General features: G+C 40.1%; 1 protein-coding gene across 2 annotated transcripts in view; it reads right to left on the reverse strand.

Annotated features, from left to right (window-relative positions):
* Positions 1-5,412: 5,412 nt before the first annotated feature.
* The window catches only part of MYO3B (myosin IIIB), a 425,769-nt gene continuing 408,826 nt past the window's right edge, over positions 5,413-22,355 (reverse strand). Inside the window, exons 37-38 of one of the 2 annotated variants that reach the window (XR_012023941.1) lie at positions 8,355-8,494; positions 5,413-7,340 (exon numbers count right to left, since the gene is read on the reverse strand). The gene's annotated coding sequence lies outside the window, so the exon portion shown is untranslated. The remainder of the gene's footprint in view (positions 7,341-8,354; positions 8,495-22,355) is intronic. The other variant, XM_072811357.1, reaches the window with a different exon arrangement.

Here is a 22,355-nt window from a genome sequence, read left to right on the forward strand (position 1 = left end):
AAAATTCAAAAAACACATAAATACAACGAGAAGGCAGGATTGTCGTGACCATCAAAATCCAAGCCGTGTGGCTAACGGTGCTGGCCAGGCCTCCCGAAGAAGGCCGTTTGCGGGCTCGGCCGCGCTCACCCTTCCACCCCCGGGCAGGCCTGGTCGGTGGCCTCGCAGGAGCCCGCGGCCTCCACCTAACCGGTTCGCTCGGGGGGCCCGAGGGTGCTCCCGGGTGATGGGGGTCTCGCGGCCGCGTGGCGGGAGTTGGGGTACAGTCCAGCTGGCACGGCCGAGAGCCAGAGCCATCCTTGCGGTGGGCGCCCCGGGTGAGGACCCGCAGCCCCGCAAGGGGAGGCCGGGCAGGCCGAGGGGACCCCACTGTCCTCTGTGCTGCAGACAAACGGCAAGTTCTGGGCCCCGGGGAGGTGAATCCAGCAACTTTCACGGCTGCCGGCACGTTCACGGCCTCCTTCCATCTGCCACGACGGGGCATCCCTTTTACGATCAAGAGAGGGATGTAATGCAAAGTTTTAGGTTCTGGATCCTACTGTCAGAAATGAAATAAAAAAAAGCAGTGCCCTGGACATTACCTTTTCTTTAGGAGTTTTTACTTCAGTCAAAGAAGAGAGAATGCCAGAAGGAAAGGAGTTCTGAGGCCTCTTGCTCTAGTTTTCTATTGGGAGTTCAAGTTCAGTGTGTTGATTTTATTCCTATGAGAGATTTTCAGTAGAATGTGCGGCCCAAACTAGTGACCTGGTAAGAAAGCCGCCCCCTGAGATAGAAATGGCACGAACTCATCTGAGACTGGTGCGCCTGTGGGCATCTCTCAACTACCAAGAATTACCTGCGTGGCTGCGCGGCCTGTTTCTCCCCGTCCCGGTGAACGCGGCCCGCAGAGCAGGAGAGCACTTGGGTGCGGGGGTCAGAGGACCATGGTGGCCGAGGCCAAATTCGGAGACAATCGGCAAGGATGGGAGTTCTGGTGGGTCAGGAGGCGGTACCCTGGCGCCGACACAAGTGGCCTGCCTTCTAGAAAAACAGATCTCCGGGCAGCGGGCTCCGACCGGCGGGCAGGAGGCTCTGAACGCACCGGGTCCCCCGACCAGGTTCAGATGCAGGTGGTCCCAGCCGCGACTTGGAGAGGTCTGCTTACTGCGCCCCGTCCTTCCCGGTCACCTGACCTTGTATTTTTTTTAAATAAATACCTGTATTTTTTTTTAGAAGATTTTATTTATTTATTCATGAGAGACACAGAGAGAGAGAGGCAGAGACACAGGCAGAGGGAGAAGCAGGCTCCATGCAGGGAGCCCGATGTGGGACTCGATCCCGGGTCTCCAGGATCACACCCTGGGCTGAAGGCAGGTGCTCAACCACTGAGCCACCCAGGCATCCCCATCTGACCTTCTAGAGTTTGCAGAGGAGGCTTTTCCACTGACAGCAAACGGTATCGTGTTGTACACATCTGTCGATTAGGTAGACGAAGCTTCAGCTGCCTGAAGGCGAGGTGCTGAGTAGAGGTGCGGGCGCGGGTGGGGTGGGCACGGGAGGGGGTGAGGCCCCCCTTGGCGCTGCACAGACCTGTGACTTCCCGAGAGGGCAAGGCTCTTGACTTCAAACATTCTGAAAGCCACTGGGTTATATTTATCAGTCAAGTAGTTCGTCCCTTTTGGATGTTTGTAGTTTTGTTAATTGTAACAAACTGGAAATAGTTTAGTTTTTGCGAGCACTTCTAATTTGTTCACTAATTTGTTAAACTATCCCCTTAAATGTTAAGAATTTAACTGTTACTGATCATAATTAAAGAAACAAATGTTTCCTCTTAGAAAATGCCTTTTAGGGGATCCCTGGGTGGCGCAGCGGTTTGGCGCCTGCCTTTGGCCCAGGGCGCGATCCTGGAGACCCGGGATCAAATCCCACGTCGGGCTCCCGGTGCATGGAGCCTGCTTCTCCCTCTACCTATGTCTCTGCCTCTCTCTCAATTTGTGACTATCATAAATAAATAAATTAAAAAAAAGAAAATGCCTTTTATAAACATAAGGGGTTCTTGCACTGTTTTCATTTGTTTTTAATTCCAGAGATTCCTGGATATTTGGAGAATTCTGAAATTAGTGACATTTCTTGACAATCCTAAGAAAATTTTGAGGTCACAATTTATTCTTATTCCTTTTAATGGGTTTCATTGTTTCATCATTCCTGGTTTTTCATTAGAATAAACTTTTGCTTTGTCTTTGCTAAGAATGTTCCAGTTCACTATCTCAGGAGAGATGTCTCAGTTAAAAAAAAGAAAAAAAAAAAAAAAGATGTCAAATATAGCATTTATTGATGGGAAAACCTTTTACGGAAGCAGCATAAAATCGGGGACTTAGTTTATTACCACAACTGCTACTCGAGTGTCACTGAGATTATTCCTGGGGTTGCTGCCTTTGGTACCTGCTTTTCCATGGGCTGCTCCACTGATCACTGCTGGGGCCCTGCCTGGTGGCTGTGAAGGTGACATGGTCAGCCCTGGTGGTAGGTATCTAAGGCCATGGCTGCGGCAGCAAGCTCGGATGCTCCCCTCACTGACAGGGATCCTGACTTTTAGGCATTTAAAAATGGCCACTAGTCCCAGATCCCGTGTCGTTCACTAATCCCCTATCACCTATTCACCTGATCCTATTGAAAGAAAAATAAAAGTATACTACCCTATAGAAAAACGTGAATTATCTTGCACATGTAAAATTCATGAATTTGTTCATTCTTTTCCCTTACTCATGGTGAACTACATTTCTACATTCTGGAAACTCTGATGAATTGGTGACAGTATTTAAATGGACTGTGTTTCCTGTAGGTGGCTCATAAGACAGAAATAAAGATGTTGAAATTTTGGAGGTAGGTGCTGGAATTAGACGGCAAGATGATCCACATTCTAGCCGTGACATCAGCCTAGTTTTCAGAAAGTGTTAATGCTCCTATCAGTTAAAGCTCCATTTCTTTATTTTTTCCCCACTTGAAACTGTTTTGTCTTAATAATTTAGAAAAGCACTCTATTGTGTAAGGATAATACATAGGATTTCTGGGAAGATCACACTTCAGTGAGGGGCTAATGACATCGGTGTGAAACCAGTGACTGGAAAACAAAAATGATGCAAAGAGGTTTGCTAAGGGTTGCCGGAAAGAGCCCACTATTACTTCTATCTCCCTTCCTCAGTGGCTTTCCACTGAGAGCGGAGAGCAATTTCCTCCTCCCCTATATTTAATTATCAGACTCATCTGCATCATTTAGATATTCTTTTAGTTGGATAGACCAAGCCTAAACCTTCTGGGGGTGGAAGGCTTTACGTCTATAGCATTTTTCTCACTCTTTACACAGTGACGAAGTTTGGAGGTTATACAAGCTCTCAGAGCACCGGAGTGTTGTCTCTCGTGTTCACCTCAGTATCTCCAGTTCCCGGCACAGAGCCTGGCCCAAAGTAGGTGCTCATTAAAAATGCGTTGAACGAGTGGCGGTGTGGTGTTAGACTAGCGAAAAATGGAAGAACTCTAACTCCAAGGAAGAACTCTAACTTATCTAAGGCATTTCACAAATTAGGGGCAATTAGGGAAATGGTATTCGGTTAATTCTGGAGACTAGACTGATAACTGAACTAACTTATTCCAGATGACTTACTCTGTATTATTCCTTTCTCCATTACGTACACCTTTCTGTTTAGAAGACACACATCACCAGCTGTCCCCAAAATAGGCAAGCTGAAAGCTAAGCAAAATTTACTACATATAATGAAGACTTGCACATGCTTTAGGCATCTAAAAAGGTGTGTGTAATTTCTCCCAATTTAAAAGAGTTGATATTTTATTGTTTAATTAATTTATTTGGGCAGCCTGGGTGGCTGGGCGGTTTAGCGCCCCCTTCTGCCTGGGGTGTGATCCTGGGGTCCTGGGATCGAGTCCCACGTAGGGCTCCCTGCATGGAGCCTGCTTCTCCTTCTGCCTGTGTCTCTGCCTCTCTCTCTCTGTCTCTCATGAATAAATAAATAAAATCTTTAGTAAAAAATTTATTTATTTAGTGCAAACACTCTCAGGTCTATAATAGGCCTGTCAATAGAATGAAGCTTTGTCAATGGAAGCGGCTGTCCCTCAGCCAGCAATCCCCGACATTTGCAAGAAGAATTGTGTTTGCGGCCAATCACGGGAGAAGTTTTGTAAATAAACTCTGTCTCTCTCCTAATTGAGAGTTGCTATTTCACTGGTAGGGAAAAATGCCAATTTCACAAAATATTTTAGGCACAAAAGCAAAATCTCTTAAGTCTTGTCCTGAAAGGAACTTGACATGAACATTTTTTCTCCCCATTCCCCAAGGTCTGGAGCTGGGCTCTCTAATTTACAGGACACGATTAGGAGGGTTGTATGCCATTTCAGACTAATTATGTAAGTTGGAAGGAATTTACTCCTTCATTCATTACAACAAAGTATTTATTGTTTATGTGTACTAACTTCTAATAAATGTTTAGTTTGCTTCTTTTTGTAGCTGTGGATAGTTGCCTTAAAGTGCTGTTAATTTGTCAATGAGCCTCAAACACGATAACCAGGCATCTCTTTTTGAAAGATCGAAATTAAAATCCCAGATAAGGACACAATCACAGACAAGGCACCAAAACAAAATATATTTTGCCAGTAGTTAGTCATCTAATTTGGCAGAGAGGAATTTGTTTTGGTTGCTGTTCCCTTATAAGATACAGTGACGATAATATAGCTGATTAGATTTTTCCCCTTTAACTTTTCATAATGTTTCCAGGCTTTACTACTTGGCAAAGACAATTTGGGACAGATTTCTTTATTTTCTCCTCTGGCCTAAAACGAAAAACCCCCACTTTCCAAACTGTTACCACCGAAGAGTTTATTAAATGGCTGAAAAAGACAGCTGGTCCCACCATCTGTTAAAATTTTTCAGGGGCCAAATAAAACAGGTTACACCTTTAGCCATGCCAAGTCTCGCCATACCCCCTTCCTCTCACAGCCTGGGGAGGGCTAATCTGAATTTCACGCTCTGATTTTGCTATTGCTAATGCCTGAGCTGCTTATGTAGCTTCTCCATGTTGTTTCTATTACCTCTCTTTTTTAGGTACAAAGCTATTCTCACATTTCAACCAAGCTTATTTGCAACCCATGACTTTACACCTCTACAGTCTGTATAGTTACACCCAGCCACAAGAAGGAAACCCACAGATACCTCATTTCTGACTTTTCAAGCAAAAGGGGAATGCCAAAAGTATGTTTCCCTTGTTTTGCAACCATTTTTCTATAAATGCTAATGGAGGTAATTCAGATTTTGGAACAAAGGCTTAGCTCACGACACATTGCAGGTGTGAAAGGGTTGAAACAAAGGAGATGCTAACCCTAATGGTATTTCTTGTCATTAACAATTCTTTGATGTTCACACTGGAGCCTCTCTTTTATCTTTTAGTTTTTCAGCCATCTTTGTTAACACTCAGCTCAATTGAATCTTTTTTTTTTTTTTTTAACCTCCCCCTGGCCTTTAAAGACATCTGCAAAATGTTTATGCTAAGTTAGTTTCCACCGCATCTTTTAGTACCAACGCAAAGTAAAATGAGAGAAAGCTTGTGAGGTTATTATTAAAACATCAGTAAGTTTCTATCATTAAGCTGAAGGGGAAGATCAATAAAAAAGGAGCACTTAATGTTACTTTAATAAGGATAAGTTTCCTGTAACAGGATTTGGGATTAACTTTAGTATCACTGAAGTGAGCTTTCCGATAACGACGTTGCCGCGATGAGAAGGGTTTGACTTGCCTTTCCCCAATTAAACAGTTTGCAAATACTTTGAATGCACTTGATCTATTATTTCCTGTTTCGCTGAAAGCTTTCATGATACAGCATATTTTAAGGATATTTGGCTATAGCTTTTTCTTCCTTGTGGATGAGTCCCTGGCAGGCTGCCAAAGACTTTCGTAGGGTAGGTTTGCTTCTGTCTGTCCTTCTGTCCATTTAGGGTTGGGGAAGGAGGAGGTGAGATGACAGGGAGTGGAACTGCCGCTTCGAGAAAAGTTTAACTCACTTTGATGACAGCAACATGTAGGGAACAGTCAACACTACATAATATACCGTCCTAAGCTATTCAGCAGGCTCTGCGACTGGAGCGCGGGCGCAAAGTAGAATCATATGTTTCACACAAAACGGCCTGGCTGCCCCTACCATTCATTAGTCTGTTGTGCATTGTTTTGAATAAAGCAGAAGCGTTTACTAATTGCCTCTGAATTAATACATCTTTCCTTTTCTTTCTTTTCAAAAAGATATTAGTTATTTATTCATGAGAGACAGACAGACAGACAGAGAGAGAGAGAGAGAGGCAGAGACACAGGCAGAGGGAGAAGCAAGCTCTATGGGGGGAGCCCAATGTGGGACTCGATCCTGGGACTCCAGGATCACGCCCTGGGCTGCAGGCGGCACTAAACCGCTGAGCCACCCAGGGATCCCCATCTTCCCTTTTCAACTGTTGGAGGGGACGAATATCTAACTAGGTACCTCTTTAGTACAAGTGGGGAATTTCTCTGGACAGTTCTTTCTACTTGGGAACTCATGTTTTGCCAGGTATTAATTTGGAGCTAGTTTAATACCCTAGTTCAGGGCTGTAAAAAACCGGGCAACTCCCTCAGTCTTTATTTATTTTTAAAAGATTTTATTTATTTATTTAGGAGAGACACACAGAGAGAGGCAGAGACACAGGCAGAAGGAGAAGCAGGCTCCATGCAGGGAGCCCGACGTGGGACTCGATCCCGAGACCCCAGGATCACACCCTGGGCTGGAGGCAGACACTCAACCGCTAAGCCACCCGGCGTCCCCCTCCCTCAGCCTTTATAGATAGTTTAGCCCCAAATGTCAAATTCTGGGGAGCAGATAATAAGGAAAGATAAAATACAAATTAATGTTAACAATGTATCTATTTTATGATTTTCCTCTCATATTATTTAATAATTCTTAGCATTTATATGATGCTTTTCATCTTCAAAGCACTTTACAAATGTTAGCTAATTAACTGCGAGGTAATGAGGCCTGGATGATAATGCTGCAGTAAATTTTCTCTAGCTCAGATTATGAAGTAAAAATGGAGATACATGCATTCATACTTTTTTTTATAGCATTAGGTGGTCTTAGAGATTTTGTGAGTCTGAGACTCAGGCAATTTATCTTCTATGTAGAACTTCTGTTTCTCTGTAAAAAATCTTGGGCAATTCAGGTGCTCGTAAACTGTAAGGATTTTCCCATCTGGCAGGTGCTTGACAAACTTTCTTTTATCTTAGCTTTGTCTGTTCTTATTCCTTGTTATTTTCACCTTGATCTCTCTCTTCTTGTCTAATAACAGAGAAAGTTCCAAAGGGAAGGACATTTACTATGAGGAATGAGGGACAGACACCCATTTTGCCCCCCCCCCCCATTTCCCAAGTAGTTTTAGCTTGTGAGCCACACAAACACTTGTGCTATTTTACATTGCTCTGCGTAATGGTGCGACTGCAGGCAAACTTCACTAGTTTAGAATGGGGTGTGTGTGCACTATAGACAGGCTGACTTTGTATGAGGCTGAAATTGTATACATTTTCAAGAAAAGTATACATAAGATACCATCTGATATAAAATAGACTCTAGTGAGGAAAACTAAGTCACTAATGAAAGCTACATTCTAGTTCATGGCAGACTTATACTACCAACTAGTAAACACACTACTTTATGAGAATGAATTCTTGCTGCACTCACACTTGGAGGGCAGGGCTTACTTCCCTGAACTCCTAATTTGGGAAGGCTACTGAAGTTAATCAGATTCTTCTTATTCATGAATAAGTAAGATCCTGACAGTTCAGAGGGAATTTTACTTGAACTACTGACAGTCCTATATACTCTAAGTTAGTAAAATTTAACAAGGATTTATGTCATTTGTTAAATGCTTTTCCCTTCTCTTCCTATGGTTCTATAATGGGCTATGTCTGTCTGCCCCAAACACAAGACTGACAAATAGGGGTGCCAGTCCCGGAGCTCTGTCCTCCTGAGACACAGGGAACATGTTGACACTACTGGGAAAAAGTCTGATGATGACTGGGGTATATAATAGGCTACAATGTCCAGGTGATAGATTTTTTTCATTTCTTAGTCTCATAGTTTTAAAGTTAGGAACCCCAAGTACCAGCTTGTATGCCTCTACAATAATAAGTCATCCAAGAGAAGAATCAATTGCTACAATATTCTGAATCTGGATCTACATGCCTTAGTGATATAGCCTCTTTAGCAAACTAGTGCCTGGTGACAGACTGTACCATAAGATGTATTGTTGTCATCAAACTTATATCCCTCAAAGAAATTAACTGCACACTTAACTTGTAATGACACAACTTGATCCACTGGAGCTTACAATATGCTGGTCAGGGAGAGGTGTTTCTGTCATAAATAATGACCTTATTCCCAGCCTTTTATCCCTAAGGATACCCTTAGCTTGGTGTCATCAGGATGGCTCTAACCTTCAGATGCGGGTGGAAGACAGGTCAGGAAGGAGGAGAAACAAAATAGAAATTAATCCTTTTTGTCAGTGACACCTACCTGTCCCTTTCCTATTTGTAGGGGGAAAGGAATGGACCCCAGTGAAGATGGGAACTGAACCAAGTGCTTTCACATTATTCCAATGAAATCTCTCAAAGACTTCTTCACTGACTGATTGCATTTTTGTTGAGATGATCAATTTCTTTTCTTCTTCTTTTAAAATATTTTACTTATTAGACAATGGAATATTACTCAGCTATTAGAAATGACAAATACCCACCATTTGCTTCAATGTGGATGGAACTGGAGGGTATTATGCTGAGTGAAGTAAGCCAGTCGGAGAAGGACAAACATTATATGTTCTCATTCCTTTGGGGAATATAAATAATAGTGTAAGGGAATATAAGGGAAGGGGGAAGAAATGTGTGGGAAATATCAGAAAGGGAGACAGAACGTAAAGACTGCTAACTCTGGGAAACGAACTAGGGGTGTTGGAAGGGGAGGAGGGCGGGGGGTGGGAGTGAATGGGTGACAGGCACTGGGGGTTATTCTGTATGTTAGTAAATTGAACACCAATAAAAAAAAAAGAAAAAAAATATTTTACTTATTAGAGAGAGAGAAAGAGAGAGAGAACAAGCAGGGAGCATGGCAGGCAGAGGGAAAGGGAGAAGCAGGCTTCCTGCCATGTGGGGAGCCCAATATAGGACTCCATCCCAGGACCCTGGGATCATGACCTGAGCTGAAAGCAGATGCTTAACTGACTGAGCCACCCAGGTGCCCCAAGAAATGATCAGTTTCTACATTTTGGAGAAATATTACTCTTAAAGCATTCCTAATCTGTTTTGCTTGCTTTGTGCTCACCCTTGCTATCTCTGTATATTTTTACTCTAGAAAGTTGCTGTACCTTGCAAGAAGCATGGAAACTTAGCATAGATTCAATTACCAAGAAAGGTTTAACCCTTGGCCCCCTTCTCTCTCTTTTCCAAAACTGCCATTCCCTTCTTTTACTAGAGCAGAATTCATTTAGATGTAGAGATGTGTAGAAGTGGGAAAGGAGTAGGACTATATAGTGGACTACTGTGTGTATACCCTGATGTGAACCTGTCCATAATAAGTTATTGATTCAAAAACACCATATAGTATGTGCAATGTGACATAATGTATGTTTTCAAAGCTTATATATGCTAAAGAAAAGCATGGAAATGTGTATATTATTTCAATGTTTTATAATAAGGATACAGATTTTTAAAATCATACGCTCTTGGCCAACTCCCACATTTCTTTAAATCTTAGCTCAAATGTCTCTGGTTCAATCAGACCCACCCTGACCACCCATTAAATTGCAATCCACTCTGCTCTCCCCATTCTCCATGGTCCTTATCATCTTCAAACATACTTAGAGTGACCACACAATTTGTTGACCAAATGGAACACTTTTGAAAGTGAAAGGGAGCATTAATTGGAACTGGAGGGGGGCAGACTAATATTTATAATCTGAGACTCTCCTGAGCAAACCAGAATGTTTGGTCACTCGAGATACACTATGTAATTGATTTATTTATTATGCTTATTGCTTATTGGCTGTCCCTCAACCCAAACTGAAGCTCCACAGCAGCAAAGGGGCAGAACTTTTTGTCTGTTTTTATTTATTTGTTTACTGGTATATCCCATGGCCTAGAGCAGTCAGTGCTTGGCACATAGTAGGTGTTTAATAAAGATTCACTGAATCGATGAACTGAAGAATAAATGGATGAATACACTGAATGAATAAATACATGAAATTTATTTTGGGGAAAAATGTTATATAAATGTGAAAAAGCGTTCTAAGCTAACTCATAAGGCTCTGAATCTCCGCCACACCCATGGCACTTTGTTGTATGTTCTATACATAGAATATGCTGTTTCCTGATTCAGTGACTCTGTAATTTGGAATTTGGTGAATTCTCAGAACACCCACCAATCCCTGTTAAAAATAATAATTCAAAATATATTCCAAAGTCTAACAGTAATGCTATTTTGATTGGCACAATAGGCTGATGTGCTATTTTCCTTCTGTTAAAGAACAAAATTCAACTGAGTAAATCTGAAGATCTAATTGGCTTTATTCAACAATTCATGAACCAGGCGATATCCCATCTAGCAGATAGAAAGGAGCTCCAAGGAGCTGTACAAAAGGGAGACTTTTATAGGCCAAAGAAGGTGGGGCAAGAGTGTTATTCTAGGAAGGTGGATTATTTAGGCAAGGTCACCTTCCACTGGAGGAGGGCAGGGCTCTATCAGGCAGAGGACCTCAACAGCACTGACTCAGTTATTCCAGAATGACTGGTTAATACTATACCCCTGGGGAGGCCCCAACTGCAATTAGGTTAGGTATCAAGTCTTGGTTTGCTGGCAAGAGGCTTAGCACAAGTGACTCCATTTTGGGATGTTTCTTTGTTTTTTGTTTTTTTAACAATTAATATGGATAAATGTGGACTCATTTAACTTGGAGAGCAATTTCACTTTTCAGTAGAAAAAGTTTTCTATTTACTATATGGAAAATAATAATTTTCTATTATGGTTTTATTATTTTATTCTATTTCTATTTTGTTATTTTTTTATATAGGTTTTGTTTTTTGGGGAGCCATGGATTAAAATATTAATTTATAGGATCCCTAGGTGGCGCAGCGGTTTGGCGCCTGCCTTTGGCCCAGGGCGCGATCCTGGAGACTCGGGATCGAATCCCACATCGGGCTCCCGGTGCATGGAGCCTGCTTCTCCCTCTGCCTGTGTCTCTGCCTCTTTCTCTCTCTCTCTGTGACTATCATAAATAAATAAAAAAAAATAAAGCCAGTTTTTAATATAAAAAAAATAAATAAAATATTAATTTATAGATACCCTTCTCATGGTCTGATTTAAAGTTCTCCCTAGTGTTTTTCTTCTCTCAGGTATTAACCAATAATTCATGCTGAATTAGTTCCTGCATAGTTTCCATTTACTTTTCTCACTTTACCATATATATATAATATCTACCTTAATACCCACATGGATTTTCCATATGGTCAGGAGGAACATTGGAAAGCCTGTTCTTCAGGATTAAACATAAGTTCTTACATTGTTCTCCCATTCATCTCTCTCCCTTATTTTGGTGTAATTTAAAACTTGTCTTGACAGGTTACCCCATAAGACAATATTGTTAGGCCAACTGTTCCCTTTCTTAGAAGCCCAGGTGGCACTTGTACTTACTTTAAGTAATTATTTCAAATGACTTTATCATTAAATGCCTTCTGTTTAACCCAATGTCCCCAAAGGGAGCTCTGTCTCATTTGGGAAATGTTTTCAGTAATATATGGAAAGGACTGTGTTTGAAGAAAAATAAAGAGCCTGGGAGAAAAATTTTACACTTAAAGGTGGGACAGAGACAGGAACAAGAGGAAGCATGGCCAGAAAGAGCTGTTTACAGTTGAACATGTGATTGGAGTGTCTTTGACAGTTGTCTTCTGTAGATGGCATGAAATTGGAAGGTGTCTCTCTTTCTAAAACCAGGCAGAGTGTGTAGAAGGAACATAGGGACAATAGGTTACGTTAGGAAGGTAGAGAGAGGACCTGGACATGGATGGAAGAGTTGCCAATGGAGTAAAAGGCTTCTGAGAGCAGCAGAATGAGGACGGAAAGGACTACTGGGTGTCAGTCTGGTTAGACAACCCAAGAATATGTTAGGGAGAGAGATTGAGGGAAAATCCTGTTCTCATGGTAGGGATTATAGCACACACTGTTGTAATAATTATTAAGAAGTTGAGTTTCTGAGATAATCTTGGAGGAAGTTCTATTTTAGGGATAAGCTTTCCAGTCCTGTGATTTTTTACAGATAGAAGGTAGTATATATTTAAATAGTGAGGAAATGTTTACAACAGAAATGCAAAGGCTTTGCCTCCTCTGTTCTTTCTCTTGCCAGGGATATTTTGTTAGCCTTGAGTTAGAAAAGCTTACTCTTGCTCTTAATCTGATGTTTAGTCTTTGGTTGCTGCTACAGTTGTTCAGTTGTTAGAGCTAAGGCCTATTCCTATAGGAAGAAAGGAAGAACAGAAGGATGGAGGAATGGGGAGAGAGAGAGAAGGAATTTGGAAAGAGGAGGGTGGGAAGGGAAAAAGTTAGATCCCCAGTCCAACATTAAGTTTTGTTGCTCAAGATGGTGCTTTGAGGACTTGAGTTTTAAGAAACTCCATTCTAGTATCTTCCCTACTGGTTTAAATCAATGTTTCAGTTCATTCAAAGTTCAGGACTCATAAATGAACTCAATCTATGAAGATTTGCAACAAGGTTCTCATACTTTTTTGTACATGGGAGTCACCGGGGTAGAAATTTTTCCTCATGTGACCTCCAGAGGTTCTGCTCACCCAGGTCTGGGTGGGCCCCAGAAAAAGGCGATCTTTAGCAAGCTTCCCACAATGACTCTGATATTCTGGAGAGTTACTTGGAGAGTACCGTTGTAGCACTCATTCTTTTTTTTTTTTTTTTTAAGATTTTATTTATTCATTCATGGGAGAGAGAGAGAGAGAGAGAGAGAGAGAGAGAGAGAGGCAGAGACACAGGCAGAAGGAGGAGCAGGCTTCATGCAGGGAGCCCGACATGGGACTGGATCCCGGGTCCCCAGGATTAGGCCCTGGGCCGAAGGCGGCGCTAAACTGCTGAGCCACAGGGGCTGCCCTGTAATTCTCATTCTGATGTCTCCTGGATGGGTTAGGCCCCAAGAACTACTTCTGATCTCTCTTTTATTTCCGAAGAAGGAAAAGTGGTTCACTTCTCTCCACTCTCTGGAGGTAAAGGAGACAACTAGGCTTCTATGACCCCCCTCATCCCTTTTGTTTTTCATTCTCATGGCTCTTTCATACATATCCTGAAGCTAAACATGCCACCTTCCTTTCCACTTATCAATGGGATGGGAAAAAGTGGGCACTATCACTGAAGTATTGTTTAAATATGATGTGACATTCTGACCCCCTGGAGCTAAAGCCATTAGGAGAAAGTGAGTAATGCCCCTGATGTCCTTGCAGGAAGTGATTTCCCCCCTGTGATGTTTGTGTGAAAATCTCAAGTGGACATCTCTGTATTTAGCGGGAAAGTCACAGAACTTGCTTAGTGTGGCTTATTTTAACAGGAACATGGAAATAAAAGAAACACAAAATAGTGTAAGGGTTTCACATATGTGTAGTTGCATAGTTGGAGGTGTGAGTTTAATTCCTGGCATAGAGCAATCATTTAAAAACTTTTTTTTTTTTTGATTTTATGTATTTAGAGCGAGAGAGAGAAAGGGAGAGAGCAGTGTGGGCGGGGAAGCAGAAGGAGAGAGAAGCAGACTCTGCAGAGTGTAGACCCCCATGAGGGGCTGGATTCCATGATTCCAAAATCACACCTCAGCTGAAATCAAGAGTTGGACCCATAACCAACTGAGCCACCCAGGTGCCTCTAGAATAGTCATTTAACACACATTTGCTGAATATATGAATATATTTTAAAAATGAACTCAAGCCCTATTTTCAGCTGCATAATATAGACATAAGTGATACACAATTTCTATTACACCTCTTCAGAGACCTATGACAATTTTCCAATCTCAATTGAGCTATTTGGTCATATAATTACTTGCCATAATTGTCAAGAATATTTAGCTACCCAGTTGCATTATTAGATGCTCTTAACTTCACCCCAAATGGATAGGTTAGTTTGCAATTAGTTGTTAAGAATATACTACTGAGGTTTTATAGAACTTTGGAGTCTTGCAGTGCTCAGATGAGAATAATATCTTGTTATATTAAGCTTATGTATTAGTATTGGTGAAAAGATGTATATTTGCTAATAATTAAAAGTTGTTAAATCACAGACATATTACACGTAAGTGACTGGAGAGACCTAGCATACGCAACGGATGCTTCAGTGGTTTGATGATGGTTGATGGTGCCATTCAAGAACACATCTAAATCTGGGAGTGAATGTATGATTATGGATTTCAAGACATAAAGTCTTGGGATTTTATAATGGTTCAGGAAAAGCCAAGTAAGCTAATAATTGAGAGTCCTTGGAAACTCAGACAGAGACCCATGGAGAAGCCTAATGCCCTAACTTGATAGGTGAGGGAACTAAAACTCTTAAAGGATTCTGGTCTCTTTGACCATGTTTTCTCCCCCTTTTTTGAAGGGTTCTTGGTGATCAATTAAGCATCCCATACTGTCTTCCTTCTTCCCACAGTTATTGACCAATACATGGTTCATTAGATAGGATTACATCATGGGCTCATTCATATTCTATAATCCCATTTATATAGTATAATATTAATCATGCAACTTAATAAAAAAAAGGAAACAGAACCATATTACTAGGCTTCTTGTTCAAAGATTTTCCATAAGGCCAAACTTATTTGGTGTCCCCCGAGAAAGGCTGGAAAGTGGTGAGAAAAAACGTTTTCCCTCCAGTTCTCTAGGTAACAATCTAGAGCAGTGGTTAGCAAACTTTTGTAAAGGGCAAGATAGTAAACACTATAGGCTTTCTGGGCCTGCCATTGTAGGGTGAAAGCAGCCATGAATGATATGCAAATGAATGGGTGTGTCTGTGTGCCAATAAAACTTTATCCATAAAAAGAGGTTATGAGACAGAAGTGACCCCTTATGCTGTAGTTTGTCAAAATTTAGCCCTGAGAAACGCCATTTCCCTGCATGGCCAACATTAGGAACAATTTCTGCATTTCAGTAGTTGAGAGATTTGGTATTATTTATTTTTCTACCCAGATATTAAACACTGGATAGCTGAGGAGAAAGGCTGATGAGATACATTCTTGATTTTTTTTTTTTTTTTGGTCTGAATGTTCTGTGAATGAAAGTGAAAGCAACTATTAGTTGAAAATTATGTGACATAGGAATAGCATCCTATTTTCTTTTTTTTTTTTTTCTTTTTTTAAAAATTTTTTTATTTATTTATGATAGGCACACAGTGAGAGAGAGAGGCAGAAACACGGGCAGAGGGAGAAGCAGGCTCCACGCACTGGGAGCCTGATGTGGGATTCGATCCCGGGTCTCCAGGATCGCGCCCTGGGCCAAAGGCAGGCACTAAACCGCTGCGCCACCCAGGGATCCCTAGCATCCTATTTTCAATGAAAGACTTGAAAATAGAGACACTGTATATTTAGAGTTACATTAGTATAGTGTTGGATATTGGACTGGGTTTTTTAGTTTCGGTTTTTTAGAGTCAGAACTATAGGCAGAATTGAGAGCCAGCGGAGTTTCGTCCAGAGTTTTCCCTTTCTCCATTCAGCTTCCCTTTGTCTATGGCCACTCTTGATGCTACGTGCCTATAGCTACCTTTGCATGCCCTCCCCAACTCATTTTATTCCTAAGTCATCACTGGTTCATGTATGTCATATATAAATGCACAAAATCCTTCTCTTCCTTTATCGTAAGTTGAATATACTAAAAACATGATTTGGCTGGGCACTTCAGTTAAACTGCCAATCTAGTGTTTACACACAGACACAGCTGAACTGATGATCAGGTTAGTCATTCAACCTATTAACCTGATCAATAATCAGTTCATGCCTTACTGAGAAATCATCAATGGATCAAATGATTCAAACCACTGGGTGTGATTAGATGTGGTACTGTGAGTGAGTCATGGATACAAATAAAATATTTAAGAGAAAATATATCAGTATCTTTCTAAAATTTGTACTTCACACAAATTTGATTAGGGTGAAGACTAATGTAATTCAAAAATAGCTACACAGAAAAGTAGCAACATATGTAAATTAAAAAAAAAGAATCCCCATTTTTTTTTTATGATAGTCACAGAGAGAGAGAGAGAGAGAGAGAGAGAGAGAGGCAGAGACATAGGCAGAGGGAGAAGCAGGCTCCATGCACCGGGAGCCCAACGTGGGATTCGATCCCGGGTCTCCAGGATCGTGCCCTGGGCCAAAGGCAGGCGCTAAACCGCTGCGCCACCCAGGGATCCCCCCACATTTTTTTTTAGGAATAGTCACTGAACTTTGAAATATGTGAAAGATAGTATATACAACAGTCTCTTTCTCTTGAAGGTTATTTTAACTGTCATCATGGAACTGACAATAAATACCTTATGAAATCTCACAAATCAACATTGGCAGTGTGAAAAACCAACAAACAGCAGCTTTCAGCAAACCGCCTTTCCAAAACTGTTTTAATGATTAACAAGTGTCTACAGTCCAACTACTACACTGATTCTTATTTAACTTTTGACTCTTAGCCACTTCATTAACAAAAAAAATTACTTTTGCCCATCTTCAGCGTAAACCTTAATCCTAATCCTTCTCTTCATCTTGTTTCTATTCTACAAATCTGACCAACCCTATAACCCCATTGAATCACCTTTCCTCCTCTTTCCTTCCTTTTACCATGAAGTTTATGGAAAATCAGCCAGCTGCCACAAGAAACTAAAGTGACTGTCCCAGTCACCTGGTTGATAAATTACAGATAAATTCCAGATTTCAACTCATTTCTTCTGCAAGGGATCATCTTTAATTTGTCCTTCCTCCACCCATTACTTCCCAAGCCCTTACAACACAATCTACAAATCATATTTTTACAGAATGTATTGATTTCATACCTCTTTTATTCTTCTTCCATCATTCTAGCTTTGGTCTTTAATATCTTTTGCTGAACTACCACTGCGTAGGTCTTCCAACTGATCTCCTTGCCTCTCACTTCTTACCCCTTTGCACTACTGCCAACAAGCTCTTTCCAAATTTCAGCTGTTCATGGCATTCCTCTGAACACAATCTCCAAGGGTTTCTTGTTGCAGTAAATAAAGTATAAACTTCTTAGCACAGTATTCAAAGTCCTCCACAGTCAACTTCTCCAGTTTTACCTTTTATTTACTTTCTATGCTCCAGTCAAACCAGAAAAGGACCTGAATTTTCCTGATGTTTCAGTCGACTGGGCTCTTCCAGGACACTTAGTTGTTCTAGTTCCACAAGGGCACTTAGAATGGGGATGCAGAGGGGCAGAGGCACCTTTTTTTTTTTTTTTCCTAATTTACATCAAGGGCTAGCAGCTGCCCTTTTGTTTTATTTTATGGGATGCCAGTTTATTTTACCTTTGCCCATTTCTGCTCTACCCACCATTCAGGATTCAGGTTAAATGCTGATTCCTTCACAAAACATTTTCTTTATGCTTCCTTTCTATTCTTACTTAATCTGCCATTTTCTACTATAATTATCTATGTATTATCACATCTCCTCTTCTATATTGTAAACTCCTACATCTGCTCAACGATAATGTCTTATTTTTTTTTAAAGATTTATTTATTCATTCATGAGAGACACAGACTGACAGAGAGAGGCAGAAACATAGGCAGAAGGAGAAGCAGGCTCCTCACAGGGAGCCTGATGTGGGACTCGACCCCGGATCCCAGGATCATGACCTGAGCCGAGGCCAGGCACCCAACCACTGAGCCACCCAGGCATCCCGATAATGTCTTAAAACAGCAATATCTGGAAAGTAATTGTGCAAAACGAATAATTTATTATTAATAATAGTTCAAATATACTGAATTGTACACTTAAAAAGGGTGGGTTGTATGGTATGTGACTTATATCTCAATAAAACTCTTATAATAATAGTTCAAAAACTAGTATTTGTAAATTATTTACTTAGTAATAATTTTAAGCAGTATAGATTACAGCATGGCAGATATACCATACATACATTTGTATCTCCTATTTCCTGAGATCTCATTTAAGTGGCAGTAAGGTAGAACTAAAAAGAATACAGTCAAAATAATGATGAGAATAGGAGAAGAATAATCAAGGGAAGAGAGATTTCAATATATTCCTAGAAGATGAAAAATGGATAGAAGTCACCTGCTTCCAGTAATAAAGGACTAGGTAGTTCAAACTGTCCTCTTTTTGAGTCAAATAGTGTTCCTGGAAATATACTGGAAAGCTAACAAGAGAATGAAAAAATATTGAATCAAAGTCTAGAAGAAAACAGAAATTCTGAGAGAAGAGCTTGACACGGGGCAGGGGGGGTGGGGGGACTTTTCTTCAGAGAGGCATTTGCCAATTCCAGAAGAGGCAACTAAGAAGCTGTGAGGCTGAGCAGCAGGGGCAGCCAAGGGGACAAAAGTTGGAGTCTTAAAAACCTACCTTCCCAACACACGCGCACACACACACACCCTGACTTGGGATGGCAAAGAGCTCTCTACTCTAGGAAATAGTGAACCAGATGTAGGCTGCTCTTATAAGGATTGCAGGTCAGTTTCAAATCATTATAGGCTCTGCAGCTGGATTAAAGTGGTCCTGATTTATTAATGCTCCCTGCAAATACTACTGTTTTATGGAGGAAGGGAGTATTATCCTGGGCCTCAAATTATCTTTACAAACAATTTCAAACTATAATTTCCAATATGCAATAAATAATAACCAAGAGAATAAGAAAACATAAATGAGAACCACATCAGAATAAAACTGCTAGAAACCAAATGAAAAGAAGAACCCTAAAAGCAGTCAGGGAAGAAGATTACCTTCAAAGGAACAACAGTTTGAATTACAGTTGACTTTTCATCAGATACAATGAGAACCAGAAGATAATGAAGTGCTCCTTAAAGTTCTAAGAGAAAATAACTGCCAATATATTATTCTACACTCATCAAAAATATCCTTCAAGAATTAGGATGCAATAAAGACATTTTTAGTTAAACAAAAACTTACAGCAGCAAACTCACAGTAAGGGAAACGTTAAGGGTGCTCTTTAGGCAGAAGGAAATGGATCTCAGAATAAAGGCCTGGGATGTGGGAAGAAATGAAGAGCAATGAGCACAATAATAATATCTTGTGGGATTTAAAATATACATGGAATTAAAACACACCACAATAGGGGAACCTGGGCAGTTCAGTTGGTAGAGTATGTGATTCTTGGTTTTGGGGTTGTGAGTTCGAGCCCCATGTTGGGTGTAGAGTCTACTTAAAAAAGAAATACCACAATAGGGGCAATATAATCAAGGAGGTATATATAACATAGAAAGAGATGTTGTTAGTGTTTTAAGGTCCCGGAATTCTTGTCAATTCTTGAAAATTCTTGAATTGTCCAAGAAGAGGGTAAAAGTACTCAGTAATATTAGATTTTGGTTAAATCAAGGATGCACATTGTAATTTCTTTTTTTTTTTTTTAAGATTTTATTTATTTAATCATGAGACACACACACACACACACACAGAGGCAGAGACACAGGCAGAGGGAGAAGCAGGCCCCATGCAGGGAGCCCAATGCGGGACTTGATCCGGGGTCTCCAGGATCACACTCTGGGCCGAAGGCAGTGCTAAACCACTGAGCCACCGAGGCTGCCCTGTAATTTCTTGAGTAGCAAAAAAAAAGTAAAAGTATGTATATGTACCTAATAATATAGGTTTAATATGCATAGATTAATATTATATATTATATAATATACACACCAAGCTAAAAGGAGAAATAGACAAGTTCATAATCATAGTGAGAAATTTTAACAAACTTCTCTAAATTGATAGAAGAATCAGCAAAAAAATATCAGTGAGCCTGGAAAAGATGACTGTTAACAAACATTCTGCATATATGGAAGACTGCAGAACATACCTTATTTCTAAGTATATATTGAATATTCATGAAGGTTTTACCAAAAAAGTCATATGCTGAGTCATAAAGTCTCAATAAATATCAAAGTCTTGGAATAATGATACTGAATTTTGTTCTCTGGGCATAAGAATAATTAAACTAGAACTCAACAAGAAAAATATAGGAGAAAATTCATGTATGTTTAGAAATTAATAAACTTCTGAAAATCTTATGAGTCAAAAAAATCATAACTGAATGATAATAAAAATACTCTGCTTGCTGCTAATTCCACACTTAGAGGGAAAGTTGTAGCTAAAGGAATATATTAAAAAAGAAGTCTTAAAATCCCAAGAAATCAGAAAATATAACAGCCAATTTAAAGCAAAAACATAATAAGCCTAAGAGCAAAAGTTAGTGAAGTAGGAAACTAATAGGTAATGAAAAAAAATGAACAAATTCAAAAGTTGTTTCCATTAAAACACTAATAAAATTGACAGATCTAGCAAGAAGAATCAAGGAAAAAGAAAACACAAATTATCACCAATGCAAATGAAAAAAGGGGATCTTACAATTCTACAATATTAAAAATATCTTAAGAAACACTTTGAGGGATCCCTGGGTGGCGCAGTGGTTTGGCGCCTGCCTTTGGCCCAGGGTGCGATCCTGAAGACCCGGGATCGAATCCCACGTTGGGCTCCTGGTGCATGGAGCCTGCTTCCCCCTCTGCCTATGTCTCTGCCTCTCTCTCTCTCTCTCTGTATGACTATCATAAATAAATTTAAAAAAAATTAAAAAAAAAAAAAGAAACACTTTGAACAGGGATGCCTGGGTGGCTCAGCAGTTGAGCATCTGCCTTCAGCTCAGGGTGTGATTCCAGGTCTGGGGATTGAGTCACACATCAGGCTCCCTGCGAGAAGCCAGCTTCTCCCTCTGCCTATGTCTCTGCCTCTCTTTGTCTCTCATAAATAAATAAAATCTTTTAAAAAAAGAAATATTTTGAACAATTTTAACCAAATTTGAAAATGGAGGAAACATGGGACAAATTTCTAGAAAACTAAAATCTAACAAAACTGACACAGGAGGAAATAGAAGATACAAGTCATCATAAGTTATTAAAGAAATTTAATCCATAATTAAAACTTTCCTTCATAAAGAACTGCAGGCACAGACAGCTCCCCTAGTGGATTAAAACAATTTTAAGAAAGAATTAATGTCATTCTTATACAACTCTTCTTTTACTTCCAAAAGCAAGTAGGGATATTATGAGAAGAATTCACATGTTAATTTCATCATAAGCACAGATTAATTTTTTTAAATTAACAAATCAAATGCAGCAAAATGTAAAAAGATAGTGTAACATGATAGAGTTGTATGTATTGCAAGGATACAAGGCTGCTTTCATATTAAAAAACCAGCATAACTCAGGAGATTAACAAAATAAAGGAATAAAATCATAGAATTATTTAGATACATAAAAAATAAATGTGATAAGACCTAACATCCACTTATAAGGGAAAAAACGCACTTGAGAATAGAAAGGAACAACAAATATTATAATTAATGATAAAATACTGAATGCTTTCCCTCTTTGAGATTGCAAAAAAGACAAGAGTGTCTTCTTTTAGCTCTCCTAACCAACCTTGTACTGGAAATCTTAGCCAGGTCAGTGTGTCATTTTAATAATAAAAAAAAAAAAGACCCCAATTCTCTACTTTTCCTTGTATTCACACCTTTTGTAATGTAACTGGACTCTGAAGCCCCTCTTGAATCTGGGCTGGCCTTATATTTTGCTTTGGTTAAAAGAATATGGTTAAATTGACAATGTGCCAGAGAGAGAAAGAGAGACCTCTTTCCCTCTCTTTTTCAGAGACTCTGGCACTGCCACTGGGAATAATAACAAATTGGAGGATGAAAACATGTTGAATAGAACAAAGTTGGCCCAGCTATCCTTGCTGTGGCCCTAGATACGGGAGAAACACAGCCAACATCAGCAAAGGTGCTTAGCTGATGTTAGCTCCAGCTAACTGCAGATGCACAAATGAATCCTGGCAAGACTAGCTCAAATCAGCAGAAATATTCAGCCAACCAAAGACTTGTAAGAAATATGTGCTTAATTTGGGGTGGTTTATAATGCAGCAAAAACATTATAAAACAGACAGTGGGTCAAGAAAAAAGCAAAGTAGAAAAGAAAGTATGAAGTATGAAAAAGGAAGAAAATGTCTACACTTATTTGGAGAGGGTAAAATTGCATATG

Source organism: Canis lupus, chromosome 34, assembly GCF_048164855.1.
Source record: "Canis lupus baileyi chromosome 34, mCanLup2.hap1, whole genome shotgun sequence".
NCBI lineage: Eukaryota > Metazoa > Chordata > Mammalia > Carnivora > Canidae > Canis > Canis lupus.